Source organism: Echinops telfairi, unplaced genomic scaffold (assembly GCF_000313985.2).
Source record: "Echinops telfairi isolate 266 unplaced genomic scaffold, ASM31398v2 ScPeMD7_26;HRSCAF=91, whole genome shotgun sequence".
In the NCBI taxonomy this organism is placed as follows: domain Eukaryota; kingdom Metazoa; phylum Chordata; class Mammalia; order Afrosoricida; family Tenrecidae; genus Echinops; species Echinops telfairi.
This window is the reverse complement of record NW_022103923.1, coordinates 306239-319937: the sequence shown is the minus strand read 5'-3', so window position 1 is coordinate 319937 and position 13699 is coordinate 306239.

Sequence of the window (13699 nt, the reverse complement as noted above, 5' to 3'; positions counted from 1 at the left end):
GGACAGGGCAAGATATGACAAAATACCAATTTATAAACTATCAAGGGCTCATGCGGGAGGGGGCAGCGGGGAGGGAGGGGAAAAATGAGGACCTAATGTCAGGGGTTTAAATGGAGGAAAATATTTTGAGAAACAATGTACAAATGCGCTTTACACAATTGATATGTGTATGGATTGAGATAACAGTTGTATGAGCCCCTAATAAAATGTTAAAAAAAAAAGAAAAAAGAAACAAAAATAAATAAATTAAAAAAAAAGAAAAGTCTGGACAATGCACAGGAGTTTGACCCAACCTATAGTTGGAATTGACTCCATGACAGTGAGTTTGGTTTTGATAAGTCAAGAGTGACATGATCCCTGATGCCCAGCCTCCATTCTTTCTGTGCTCTACTTCTAGAGCCAAACCAAACTCACTGCTACCAAGTGGACGCAGACTCATACCGACCCTATGGGACAGAGTAAAACTGCCCCAATATTTGTGATACTTCCCAGCTTGATAAACTGTCCCCAACCTCAGTAGGGAAACTGTGCTTGCTAGCTTGGTGCTCTTTGGGGCTTGTTCAGCTTGATTTTGATGATTCCCCCTCCCCCCTGAAAGGCATCAATTCATGCTCAATCTTTATTTATATTTAAAAACCCATTTGATTAGGGCATAATCCACATACTATACAATTTTGTAGTTCAATCAAATCAAGATGAGTGATGCAATCATTACTGCAATCAACTATAGAACACTTTCTTTATTTAGAACTTTAACTCCTAAATTCCCCCAACTCCAATTCCATATGATCAAGAAACCATGAATCTAGTTGCTGTCTGTATATATTCACCCATTATGGATTTCATAAGCTGAAAAACATACAAAAACAAAGAAATAAAAAATCTAATAATGATAGAAAATAAAATAGAGCAAAACTTCAATCGTAAAGAAAGCTGAAAATACTAACAACTAGAACAACTTCAAAATGGATCAAGAGACCAGATCAAATGGTCATCACCTATTCCTGAAACCATAATATAGCAAGACCTCTAAACTAAATCCTGAACCACTGATTCAAACAATATGGAATACTTTAGCTATAAGTGATCCAAAATAAAACATGAACTTAATGGAGATAAAAATTAAAATGAGAAATGTAGACTCAATGAAGTTCTATTGGTGTTCTGGACTCAAACATCCATGAAAAGACACACCCAAATGTTAATCATGTACAAGGCACACTTCTCTGCCAATGATGTTTACTGGCCCCTAAGGTAAATTCACTGGGCATCTTGGTGTGATTTCCAAAGCAGTTAAAATTGTTATGCTTATATGCAGAAATGAGAAACCCTCATAACAGTGAATTAAGTTTGGACAGTTAACCAAAAGTTCAGCAGTTAGGGAGTATTGGAGAAAGATGTGGCAGCTTGTTTCCATGATGATTTATAGGCTTAAGCACCCTAAAGAGCAGTTCTACTTTGTCCCATAGGGTCATTATGGCATATTCATAGCAGAAGTGGATTTGATTTGGGTTTTTAAATAGAAATGTAAAATGAGTATGTGTTAAGAGATTCAATTGAGCTCAGGAGAAATTGTCAGATGTTAGAACTGGTTCAAAAGAGAATCTAAAGAATTGATAGAAGAAAATTAATTAGATGTTGAAATGAATATAAGAAATGAGCCTCTTTGGAGAAGATATTTTGCATACCTGTCAGTCACTTACAACTTTCAAGGACTTGTAAAAGGCTCACAGATAGCAAAGAGCTAAAAAGAGATAATCTGGAGTGGTGTCCTCTAGACAAGGCAAAGTTTCTGTTGAAAACCCACATTTGTTTTGTACAATAATCAAGCAACTTAGAAAGTTAATATTCTCTTAAAAAGAAGATCTAGCTATTAAAGTGACCAGTCTCTTACCATGGACATTTCCAGGCCCTGAACAGGACCAGTGGACACTAAAGACGTCACAATGTGCAGTCGTCACAATGACAGCTTACTGAACAATGAGGGGCAGGAGCACAGGGGTATGGGGGCAAGGATAAATACTGGTGTCTTAATAGGCTCAAGTCGATGGGGCAATCAAGCTGGCCTGACAAAAGTCAAACCCAAGAAACATCTTACCTGGGTGATCTCCAATTCTCCATGAACTGCTTGGACCATCTTCTGTAGAAGAACCGCTCTACCTAGCTCCTGAGTACTTCATCCAGTGATTTTTCTTGCTACGAAGATGCCTGAGCGCAGGAAGGAGCTGACAGCCCAGAAGGGCCACCACCGCCTCCATCGTGCAGTCTATGTTATAACGCAGCAAGTAGAGAAGGCAAAGGACATCAACCAGCAGGTTGCTCAGGTATCGGATGGTGTGACCGTCCTAAAGATGGATGAGATAACCTCCTGTCCAGAAAATACTGATAACATTGCCCCACAAACAAATGGGAATCCTCACTGCCGCATTTCACCCCCAAAGGACATCGAACTGTACCTGAGCCCTATCGCTACTACCAGCAAACCCAATTAAAGTGTTTGTGTGCACCACCTTCTGATTCCTCTCTTTTTTTGTCCTTTGGAGTTGGGGTGTTAGTGAGATAAAAATATGTGATCAGTGTGGGCTGTTTGAATCAGTGAATTCAGCAAGGAGCAATTTTTAAGGCTGATAGTGCCGGAAGAGGAACTGGGTGGGCTGAAGTGGCTGAGGTGGGAAGGGGTGGAGGTAAAAGACAAAGTCCCATGGGCTCTGAGGGGGTTCAAGGCCAGGATGTTGGCTGGGGGCTTGTTTGATGACGTCCTCAAAATGATATTAGGAATTAGGGTGAAACTGAAGACCATGGCTGAGGCGTGAATGCCTTTCTTCAGAGTATTTCTAAATGACAGTGATGGCAATGGGCTTTGAGAGGGGGTATAACAGTTGGCATGAATTTATTAGGGCTTTTACATGAAGATTGAAGAGTGTTGGATATATCAAAGAAGGAACACATAAAAATTATGGTCATGTTGATGTCATCGATTATTGATTTATGCCTTGTCTCACACTATAAAAGGAAATGAGGGAGGGATCATTAGAGATTATATGTTCTTCTTGTGAAAGATATAATTATGTCCTCTCGTAGACACTGGTACATTAAATAGTAATATTATGTATATACTTTTATCTGACGTGAGGCAACATGAAATTCTTAAATAAATAAGTTATTCTTAAATATCATTGGACTTAGACATAGATTTCATTGAAAACACAATTACCAATCTCAGTTTCAGAAGAAACTTCTAATTTGTCTAAAAGTCATATATTCATAGAAAACATAGACTTTTTAGGGACTAAGTACATGCTATGGGAGGTTTATGTGTATGCTATATGAGTTCTGTCTCAATTGCTATGAATTTGAAGCTCATTCAAGTCTATAAAATTTATTATGGGTTGTTTTTAAAAATGGGGGTCACATCAAGTGGTGTAGCAATCAAGTCTTTCTTCTGTGAAGTCAGAATTTGAAGGTTTTACCTGTTCTTACATGCTCCAGGGTCAACTCCTATGGTATCCTCGCCTTTTCCTGGAGGACTGGTCAGAAGCTGCCTAGCTAACTTGAAAAATGGGATCACTTGGCTTGGGTTAGGCTTCCACCCTCCACTAACTAACCATGTGATCTTGGCCATTCATTTATTCCCTCTCTGTAGCAGTTTCCTCATGCTTAAAATGGGGATTATACAATTTACCTCATCCTTGAGTTTTCATAAGGCTTCATGTCACTTTGTCCCGATGAGCTGCTGTTTAACACGTCTGGCGCATCACACAGAAACAACTGTGCTTCCCAAATGCAGATGGACTTGGCTCTCCCATGACCTCTGGATATCTGGGTCATGTCTGGGGAATAAAAACCCTTTTGGGGCCTTGTAGACAGACAGAAGAGAGTCATGTTTACCAGACATATAGAGTTCCATCATAAACCAGACAGTCCTTCTTTGTTCTTACAGCCTGGTGTCTTAACCTAAGTCTTCCATCTCTGAGGTAGCAAAGGCCTGGCTGCGTCTTTGCCTCCTTCAGAAGAAAGTCCTAAGAATGTAGGGAACAGTGCCAGGGTTGTGCTTGGAGCAACTGTTTCTACACATAAATCCCAGAAAAAGTTCGTTCCACATCATATTCATTAACTGTCATATTTACAGAATCCTGATTGTCTAATGTGTGCTCCACACATTTCTGATTTGTTCTAGAATCACGGAGTATTCCTTGCATTAGCTAAGTGCAACTCTTAATTCTTCTATTGATTTGGGTTGGCAGTCAGATGGCTCCCCAGCAGCTGCAAGTGGAAACACAATAACACCAATATTGCCACGCCTAATCCACAAGTGGGCTGTCCATGTCTAAGGCATGGGTTAATCATATTCCAGTGCCCTGAAGCCAACATTGAGTGTTTCTAAGGTGGGTACGGCCTTGGAATTCATCATTATACTAAGGTTTTGAGATGTTGGTTAAGTCCTTGTCCAATATTTATAGAACTGTTTATGTTGACTCATGGCTATGGCTTATTGTAGATAAAACGTAGGCTCCATGATCTGTGCTGAGAAGCCAAAGTACTGTATGTCATGGACCATGTCAGAGGTCATGCTTCTGTGTGGTCAGGTCGTCAGTCTTCATAGTTCATGCAGTGGGTGCAAGGGTATAGTCTTGGTGACTTTTGTAAGGAACAGGCTTCCTGGGTGCTTTCAGGATCTTTTATTCCCTCTGTGGTGAAGTATGGAGGGTGAGTTCATGAGCCCACATTGGTTGGCAAGCCTTCTGGGGACTCACATTGGTGTGGGAGAATTAGGCAGTGTGATGCTGCCACCCCTTTAAGGAATTGTGCATCAGCTATGCCTTTAGGTTTCACAGGAGGGTAGAAGCCATCTATATTCCACACCCTCCCTAATCATCTCATGCACATGTACAAGAATTCCTGCCTCAGAAGGGGAAGGGGGACAGAGTGAGAAATGCTGCCCTTGGGACAGCATCAGCGACTTAGGTTTAGATACTTTTGTGCATTTTTGAAAGGTAGGAAAGGAGATCTGAAGGAAGTCTGTTCTGTAGTATGAGCACTGTTGAGAAGAGATTGCTGGTGGCCAAAGCCCTGTTGTAAGAGAAAAACTTCATCTGGAGTGAACATGGACAGATATTGGGGAAGGTGTGGTTATCCAGCCCAGGCTATGAGGATCAGCAGCTGGATAGGTGGAGGTCAGTCTCAGGCACAGGCTAGCACCCCAAGAGGCATCATATGTGAAAAGACAAGGGACCAGGAGATGAACTGCCTGGGAACTTGGAGGGTAAATTCATCGTGGCCTTCTCCTAAAAATAAGGTCTGAGAACTAGGCTGGTTTTGAGAGAATCCTTTGTGACTGGAGACTTGAAGGGGCAGACTGCCCTAGTCCCTGTATCAGCCATGTCCTGCAAAACATGGGCAGAGGGAAACAATTTGAGTCTCTGGAAAGAATCTTCCGCCAGAAAAAGAAAATCACTGCCATTGAATTGATGTCAACTCATAGCGACCTTATAGATATGATAGAACTTCCCCTGCAGGTTTCCTAGAATTTAACTCTTTATGGGCATAGAAAGCCCTGTCTTTCTCCCATGGAATGGCTGGTGGTTTCGAATTGCTGACCTTGCAGTTAACAGGCCAATGCATAACCACTATGTAACCAGGGCTCCAAGAAAGAGTCTTGGAGCCCCTTAATAGGGTTTAAGAAAGAAGTCCTTCTATGAATATCAAATACACTATTTCCAAGAAGCATGAGTTAAAATGAGACAGTCAAGAAATCTAATATAAACAGAAGTGTTTTTGTTGTAGTTTCGCTGTTGTACTGTGTTTTGAAAGGAAATTAATTAGCTGCAGACATATAAAAGTCAAGATAACTTGTCACTGAAAAGTTTGAAATTCAGACTTCTCTTGACAAATCAAAATATCTGGGAGTACACATAGTTACAGACTGTTGGAGATTACTATCTGCTGCCCCATTAAGACTAGTCCTATCTGGTTTGCCACTGTCCTCAACTCTCCCTATTGGACCTCATTTCTCACCCACTTCATTCACTTGTTGTACTTGAGTTTGTTATACTAATTGCAAATGGATTCTGTAACCACAATATTCTGAAAGATTAATCTCACATAATGCAGTATACTGCAGTGGTTCTCAAATTATCTTTGTTGTTGCTGTTGTCAGAACCATCAAGTTGGTTTTGACCCATAGCGACCTTATGCACAACAGAATGAAACATTGCTCAGTCCTGAACCATTCTGACAATTGTTCCTATGCTTGAGCCCATTGATGCAGCCACGGTGTCATTCCATCTCATTGAGGTCCTTTGCACTCCTTGATTGCCTTACCAAACGTCCTCCTCCAGGGACTAGCTAAAGTATGTAAGATGAAGTCTCCTTACAACATAGCTAAAATACACAAGACTTTGTGTCTCACCATTCTGGCCTCTAAGAAGCACTCTGGACAAATTTGTTCCAAGACAGATAGATTTATCCTTTTAGCTGTCCATTGTCCTTTCACTACAAATCAAATTAATTGATTGATCTTTGTTGAATGGGGCAGTATTTTCTATTTTACCAATTCATTGTGAACAAATATGTCATCTCATTGCACCTGATAAGTACTCAGATCACGGTTGACTCATCACTTGAGTTCAACAACCCTCCAACTGTTATTTACTTATTTTGCTCAAGGAGATGAATCCATTGACTTAGTTCTGGCCAAGCCTGACTGCTAGAAACATTTTGCAAATCTGGCTCTCGTTTTCCTCATTTTTTGTAGCTAACCAGTTGCAAAGAGATAATAGGCCAGTATTAGTTCAGAGTCTGAATAAGACAGGAGTCCAGAATTTTCATTATATTTTCTGATTCTGTTAGGAATATGGATTTAAGAATAAAGAAAGGCAGTTAAGAGGACTTGCATTTGGGGCTGTTTTAATGTTTCTCATTCAATGTTCTTCCTGAAGAAGAAAAGATTGCCCCCCCCCCACCCCTACCATTAGAATTTTAGATTTACTCAATGGAAAGTATCTCTTAACTTATTTTGTTAAAAGCAAATCCTATGAAAGGAAACCAATTAGCAGTGGAGGCTATTTAGTTATTTGTATGAGACATCAGAGTTCTGAAATGTAAGGTGTAAGGAATGTATCAACGCTCTTGTGGACATTGTGGCGCAAATTTCTGAAAGGAGAGGGAGGGAACCCAATCTCTAGTTCCTACAAATGTAACTTTAGAGTACATTAGCTCCAATGGCTGTGCAAGGAGCTGTTTGGACTCAATTATTTCAAATGTCTGCTTGAGGTATAAAATTATTTCTTAGATTTCTTTCATCATTCTGCTCTCTATTTGAAAAAAGAAGTCTTTTTTATTTCAAGATAGAAGTATTCTGCATTTTTTAAAAACTTAATCATAGAAGCACACATCCTTTACATGTATTTTAATTTTTCATCAAAGTCACTTCCAATCCACCTAGAGAAAACTAAGGGGTATGGATAATGCAAACTGTCTTGTCATTTTACTGGACAAACAAGGCTCATAAAGAAATGTAACCCAACTTAGTACAATGGCACACATCCCTTGTACAGCTTTTCAAATAGATGGAAATTTACATAGTAATTAACAGAACCAAAGTCTTTCTGTGGCATATGTAAGTAAGGAGGAAACTTATATGAACTAGAGGTATGGTTAGTAATCATTGGTTCAATATTTTAACTTGCTTAAGTGATCTAAACATCCATCAATTAACTCATAATATCAGTCCAAGTATTAAGTTATATAAAGATCTTGGAAATAATTGTCAAGTTGACATACCAATTATTACTTATTATCTTATTATTGTGGAGACACAAGAATGTCAGAACAATGGTCCAATTGGGTAGAACATAAATTAATATTTTCATTATGTCAGCATTAAATAGAAATTATTCTATCTGGTACCAAGCATGGATGTGCTTCTTTGCTGGAAGATCGCTGAAATAGGTGGTCATACTCAGGTCGGTTGACAAACAAGAGCCATGCAAGACTCAGACATATAGACCACTGTGAAGGGAAAATTAGTACATGATGTGCACGCACACAAGAGAGACTCATTTTGGAGCCCTAGATAGGGCTTATTTGGACCAGCTACAGCCTTCTAGGGGAAGAGCCTAACTAGTGGTGGGTTAGAAATCTACACAGCTCCATGCATCACCTTACCTGGTCCCTTTCTCCTCAGAGGAGAACCTCCTGATATCTCCTTTTCCCAGGTGTTTGCAGTTACTTTCCCCTTTCCATATTTAGTCCCTCGGTGCTTATTCCAGCCCTGCTTATTTCTCTCCCAACCTCTTCTCTGTTCCCTTCGTGTGTGTGTGTGTGTGTGTGTGTGTGTGTGTGTGTGTGTGTGGAACAAATTGCCTTTATTTTTAATTTTCACTGATGGTACCACATTTTCTATTCTGTCTACCCAGTCTTCAAGGGAATTCATATATACACAAATTAGCTACTATTTCACTATAATAATAAAATTATCAAATTGGATATTATCAACTGAAAAGGAAATTATGGATTTTAATGCATTTATAACAACCAAAAATAAGACATGGATTCCAATGCATGTATTTCTTTCCAATGGTCAGTTTTTAAAATATTTTTTTTGTTTTAAACTAGGAGAAGGTTTACAGAGCAGATCAGCAGTTGTGCTTTCAGCAAGCACATTTTGTTTCAACTCACCTATTACAACTCCCTCAATGTATGATCGTTTACTCTAATTTCTCCCTGGGTTTCCTGGTTTTGTTGCTCCTCCTTTTCTAACCATATGAACTTTGTTGTTAGGTAAATGATGTCCATTTGATATTAAATGGTCTATTTTTATCACAGGTGGTGGACCTCAAGGGCGAGTAAGGACCATGGTATCGAGGATACTACCCGTCTCTTTCCAGTCAGTTAGCCTGATCTTTTGTATGATTTTGAATATTGTTCCACACTCTTCTCCCATTCTATCCAGTAACTTCTACAGTGGTCCTTTTCTCTGTTTCCTTTTAACGTCTTCCTGTCCCTAAACTCAGTTGAGTGTCCACACTGGTATAATTGTTCAGGGAACTCTTATAGATGTGGTGATCATGGCACACTGGTGGTGTCACTGGTTCTGCTCAGGTGGGCCCACACAAAGAAAGATTCATCAGGTCTCTGGACCTTGGGGCTCAGCAAGAAAGCCAGACATGTCAAGATTTTGATGACTTAAGTGTTCTGGGACAGTCAACTAGCACAGAGTGGTCCATGTCTTTCCCAAACCCATTAAGACATTCTGTAGTAGGTTGGGCATCCAGTGTGGGCAGCCATGAGTGCTTGGGGTATTAAACTTCCTGGTCTCCTGGATCCTAAGAAGAATGCCACTGTGCAAAGCTGGATGTGTGAAAATCTAGAGTCAGGATCTCGAGGGTACCATAGGGAACAATTTGCAGCCCCAGGCACAGCCCTTTATGTTCAATTTAAGAGTAAAGCACCCTTAGGCATCCTTCCCACTAAGTATTCATCTACCTCTAAAATACAAGGAACTATATGTGACCTCCTCCCTGGGGGACGGACAACAGAAAAGTGGGTGAAGGGAGACGTCGGACAGGGCAAGATATGACAAAATAACAATTTATAAACTATCAAGGGCTCATGAGGGAGGGGGGAGCGGGGAGGGAGGGGAAAAATGAGGACCTAATGACGGGGGGTTCAGTGGAGAGGAAATGTTTTGAGAATGATGAGGGCAATGAATGTACAAATGCACTTTACACAATTGATGTGTGTATGGATTGTGATAAGAGTTGTATGAGCCCCTAATAAAATGATTAATAAAAAATAAAAAAAACCCAATAAATAAATAAATAAAAACTGAAAGAAAAAAACAACTGTTCCTTCTGGACACACCCTAGGGTCTGACCCGAAGGCTCCATCATATCAACCACCACTGCTTCTCAGGACAAACCACAGAGCTACCCTGAAGACTTGGCTTGTGTGGGGCATCTATATAGAGAGGGTGTTCGTTAGAGCCTCTTTCATTTTTGCCATGCAGACTTAGACCTTGATTACTAGACAATTTACAGAAAGCTTTCATTCTTCCCCTTGCCTTTCTCCTTCCAAAAAGAGAGTGAGAAGCCACTGGTTCTTTTAGCTGTCAGGCATACGGATTCAGAGCTCCTAGAACATTTCCCAAGTTTGGTAACTGTTATAGATTAAATTGTTTTCCCTAAAATGCACATGTCCATTTTGTGATATAAGACAATTATGCTCCATTTTAAAAATTCTATGTTCAGTTATACATAGGGTAACTATGAGGTTCAGGGTCATTCAGGCAGTCCAATAGGTCGGGCCTTTTAGAGAGGTGGTCCCCACCTTGTCATGGGGCTCTGAAGAGAAGGGGGTAAAGATGTGTCCTACACTCCCCATCCCAAGTATACACACACTTTCAGATTTAATTTATTTGTAATTCCACTTTACTCTTCTTTCCAAATCTATTCAGAACTGCACCACTTCTTTCCTCCACAGCATCCACTCAGTCATAGCCCCAACCTTGGCCAGTGTAATTGCCTATTTTGGTCTCTCAGCTTCCTAACTTCACCCTCCATGATCTGAATTGCTCACAACACCTAGAGGAAGCATATGCACACATGAATCAGATCACATCCCTCCTCTGATCAGAACTATCAGAGGCTCCCACTATACTCATTAAGGTACAAGTACGTTATACAGTTCAAAGTATCCTGCATGATCTGCCCTCTCGCCTCCCTGCCCTCAACTCCTCCCACTTCTTCCCCTTGCTCACTCCATTCTTCCATATTTGCCTCCTCAATATTCCTCAAACTCATCACACACAGTCCCACCTCACAACCTCAGGACCTCCATCCCTTGTTATGTCCTCTTTCTGGAATGCTCTTTCCTTAGATATCTTTTTGGCTTAGACCATCACCTCTTCCTTCGTCTTTGCTCAAATGCCATCTACTCGGGGAGGCTTCTCCTGGCCACTACATTAAAATCTGTGACCTTGTCACCACTTATCTTCCTCATAGCACTCTATTTTTCCCACCATAGCACCACTTTCTGACGTAGAATATAATTTAGTCACTGTCTTGTTTGTTCGTGTTATAAAGGCAGGAACATTGTTCTGTTCTGCTAATTTTACAGTCCCAGGTGTAAAGAGTGCCTGGTGTATAGTAGATGGCCAAGTGGTAGGAGAATTTGCGCTGTTTGATTATAAGACCAGGGTGCAAAGGGAAAGGATGAATGTGACCATGCTTTCTACAGTTTATTAAAGCTTAGTAACGTGAGAAGAGGTTGAAGAATATAGAAGGTAAGACAGAGAAAGAAGGTGTAAATTGGTTCCTGATATGAGAAAGATTATTTGTCCATGGGAAGGGAGGAGTAGGGGCTAATGGTCACTTTTGAATTAAATCATAATAATATCTAATATATTGTTGGTCATTAGGATTCACCAGGAACTGGAGGGCCAGATATATAAATAATTGGGCAGACAATCAATCTTCTCAAAAATTATTAAGTGGAGGTAGCATTCATATTTAATGTTTTAAAGGGATAAAAGAGATTAAATATTATTGCCCAAATATAATATAGCACAGCTTCCATTTGCGAAGATGTTGTAAAACATGTTTATTCAGATAGCAAATATTTCCATGCCTATAAGAAATGGACATTTATGGGGAATCTTTGTCATGGACACTCTTACAGATTTTACAAGAGAGCCTAGAGCAGTGGTTCTCAACCTTCCTAATGCTGTGACCCTTTAATACAGTTAGTTCCTCATGTTGTGGTGATTCCCCCCAACCATAAAATTATTTTCGTTGCTACTTCATAACTGTAATTTTGCTACTGTTATGAATCAGGCGACCCCTGTGACAGGGCCGTTCGACCCCCAAAGGGGTAGCAAGCCACAGGTTGAGAACTCCTGATCTAGACCTATACGTTTCTGAAGACCGCTTTTACATCTATCTTGGGGGAAATGTTCTTCCCTAAAGAATTCTGCGTTCTTCAATTTTAACCATGCCAAAGCAGAAGATTTTGCATCCTTGTGGGACTCAAATTGTGTTCCTTTTAAATATCCTTTGAGTTTAGGGAACAAAAAGCAATATCAGAACTGTAGCTCATATGAGGTAATGTGTCCTAAAGGACTTTTCATAGGGCAGCCCTTGATATACTAAAAGAATGAGCATATAAATTGTCATCACATTGGAACAAAACCTCAGAGCAACTTTCCTGGTTTTATTTCCCCTCACCAACTCAGTTTTCAATGTTCTTAAAACTTCTTTATAATATGCCCCCATGATGCTCCTGTGTCCTTAAAGAAAATCTATCAAGATGGCCCTGTTGGAATTTGACACAATAGTTACAATAACCTTCTAAGCTGACCTTTCTGCCTTGAATTTAATGTACCCAGTAGATCTTCTCAGAAGACTTTGCATTGATTTGACTTTTTTTTGACACCTTAACAAGATTAGGATATGGGTATTTACTTAAGGAACTTGTTTGCAGCCATTCACTGGTCACAGAGACAGGTTTAAACATGTTTTGTTTGGAATAATCCCATGCATATATAAGCTGGAACCCTATTAGCAATGCATTTTGACTTACCTTTGTAAATGTTTGGCATATAAGACACACTGGAAAGAATGGCAGTTGCTACTAATTTATTCTCCTTCCAAGGAACTTTCTATGTAGTTACAGAGAAAAGTAAGACTTTGGATAGCAAACCATGTGTTGAAAAGTAGTTTAAGAAATGACATGGGTAGGGGCAGAGCAGGGCACTAACCCATCCAAGGGGAGGGTATTGTTTATATGTCCACAGGAGAGTGAGAGAGAGACCAGGTTTTAACCAAGACATGAATGCAGCATACCGGCATGTACCACGGAACCAATAGGGAGGTCTGCGGGCCCCACCTCAATCCCAACTATGTAGGCCCCTCTACCCCCCATCCCAAGAAGGATGCACTTCAGAGGACAGCACTGAAGCTACAGCTTGGGGAGAGGGGCACGCCTGATTAGAGCACACAGGAGAAACAAAGAGGGATGGAGAGTGAGGGGGAACACATCCTGGCCCGCCAAGCCCTGAGGACAATATTCCTACTCAGAGCAGATTGTGCGCAGAGGACCATAGGTTCGGCACCACCACAAGACACGGCATCCCTCACTGAACCATAGCACCACGGGGGACAACACTGGAGACACACGGTGGGAAATGTACCCAATCTGACCCCATCACACTGGGGTGAGACACCAAGGGCATGCAACAGGGCAGCAAGGGGAGCAAAGCAATGAAATCCCCGGGGAATACCAAAAATAGACTTCGGAGACCGAGTGTAGCACCCCATCTGACTCAATTGCAAAACACGTCTAAAGGTCGAAAAACAGAACTAGAACTATTTATAGGCTTTTCCTTTTTTGTCATTGGCTTTCTTTTTGTTGTTGTGCTGGTTTTGTCTTACATTGTTGTTTTGTTTGGCTTTGCCTGGTTTTTGCCCTTATTAAGGTCTCTGCATGTCTATCTAGTTAAGATAGGCGGGATAAACAATTCGGAGATGAAAACAACGGTTCTGGTGGATACAGGAGAAGGGGAGGTGGGAGAAAGGAAGGGGGCAGGAGAAACCAACCCAGGGACATGGGAACAACAAGTGAACTAAAATCAATGGAGAGAAGGGCATAGGATGCCTAGTGGGGCTTAATCAAGGGCAATGTAACAGCGAGGAATTACTAA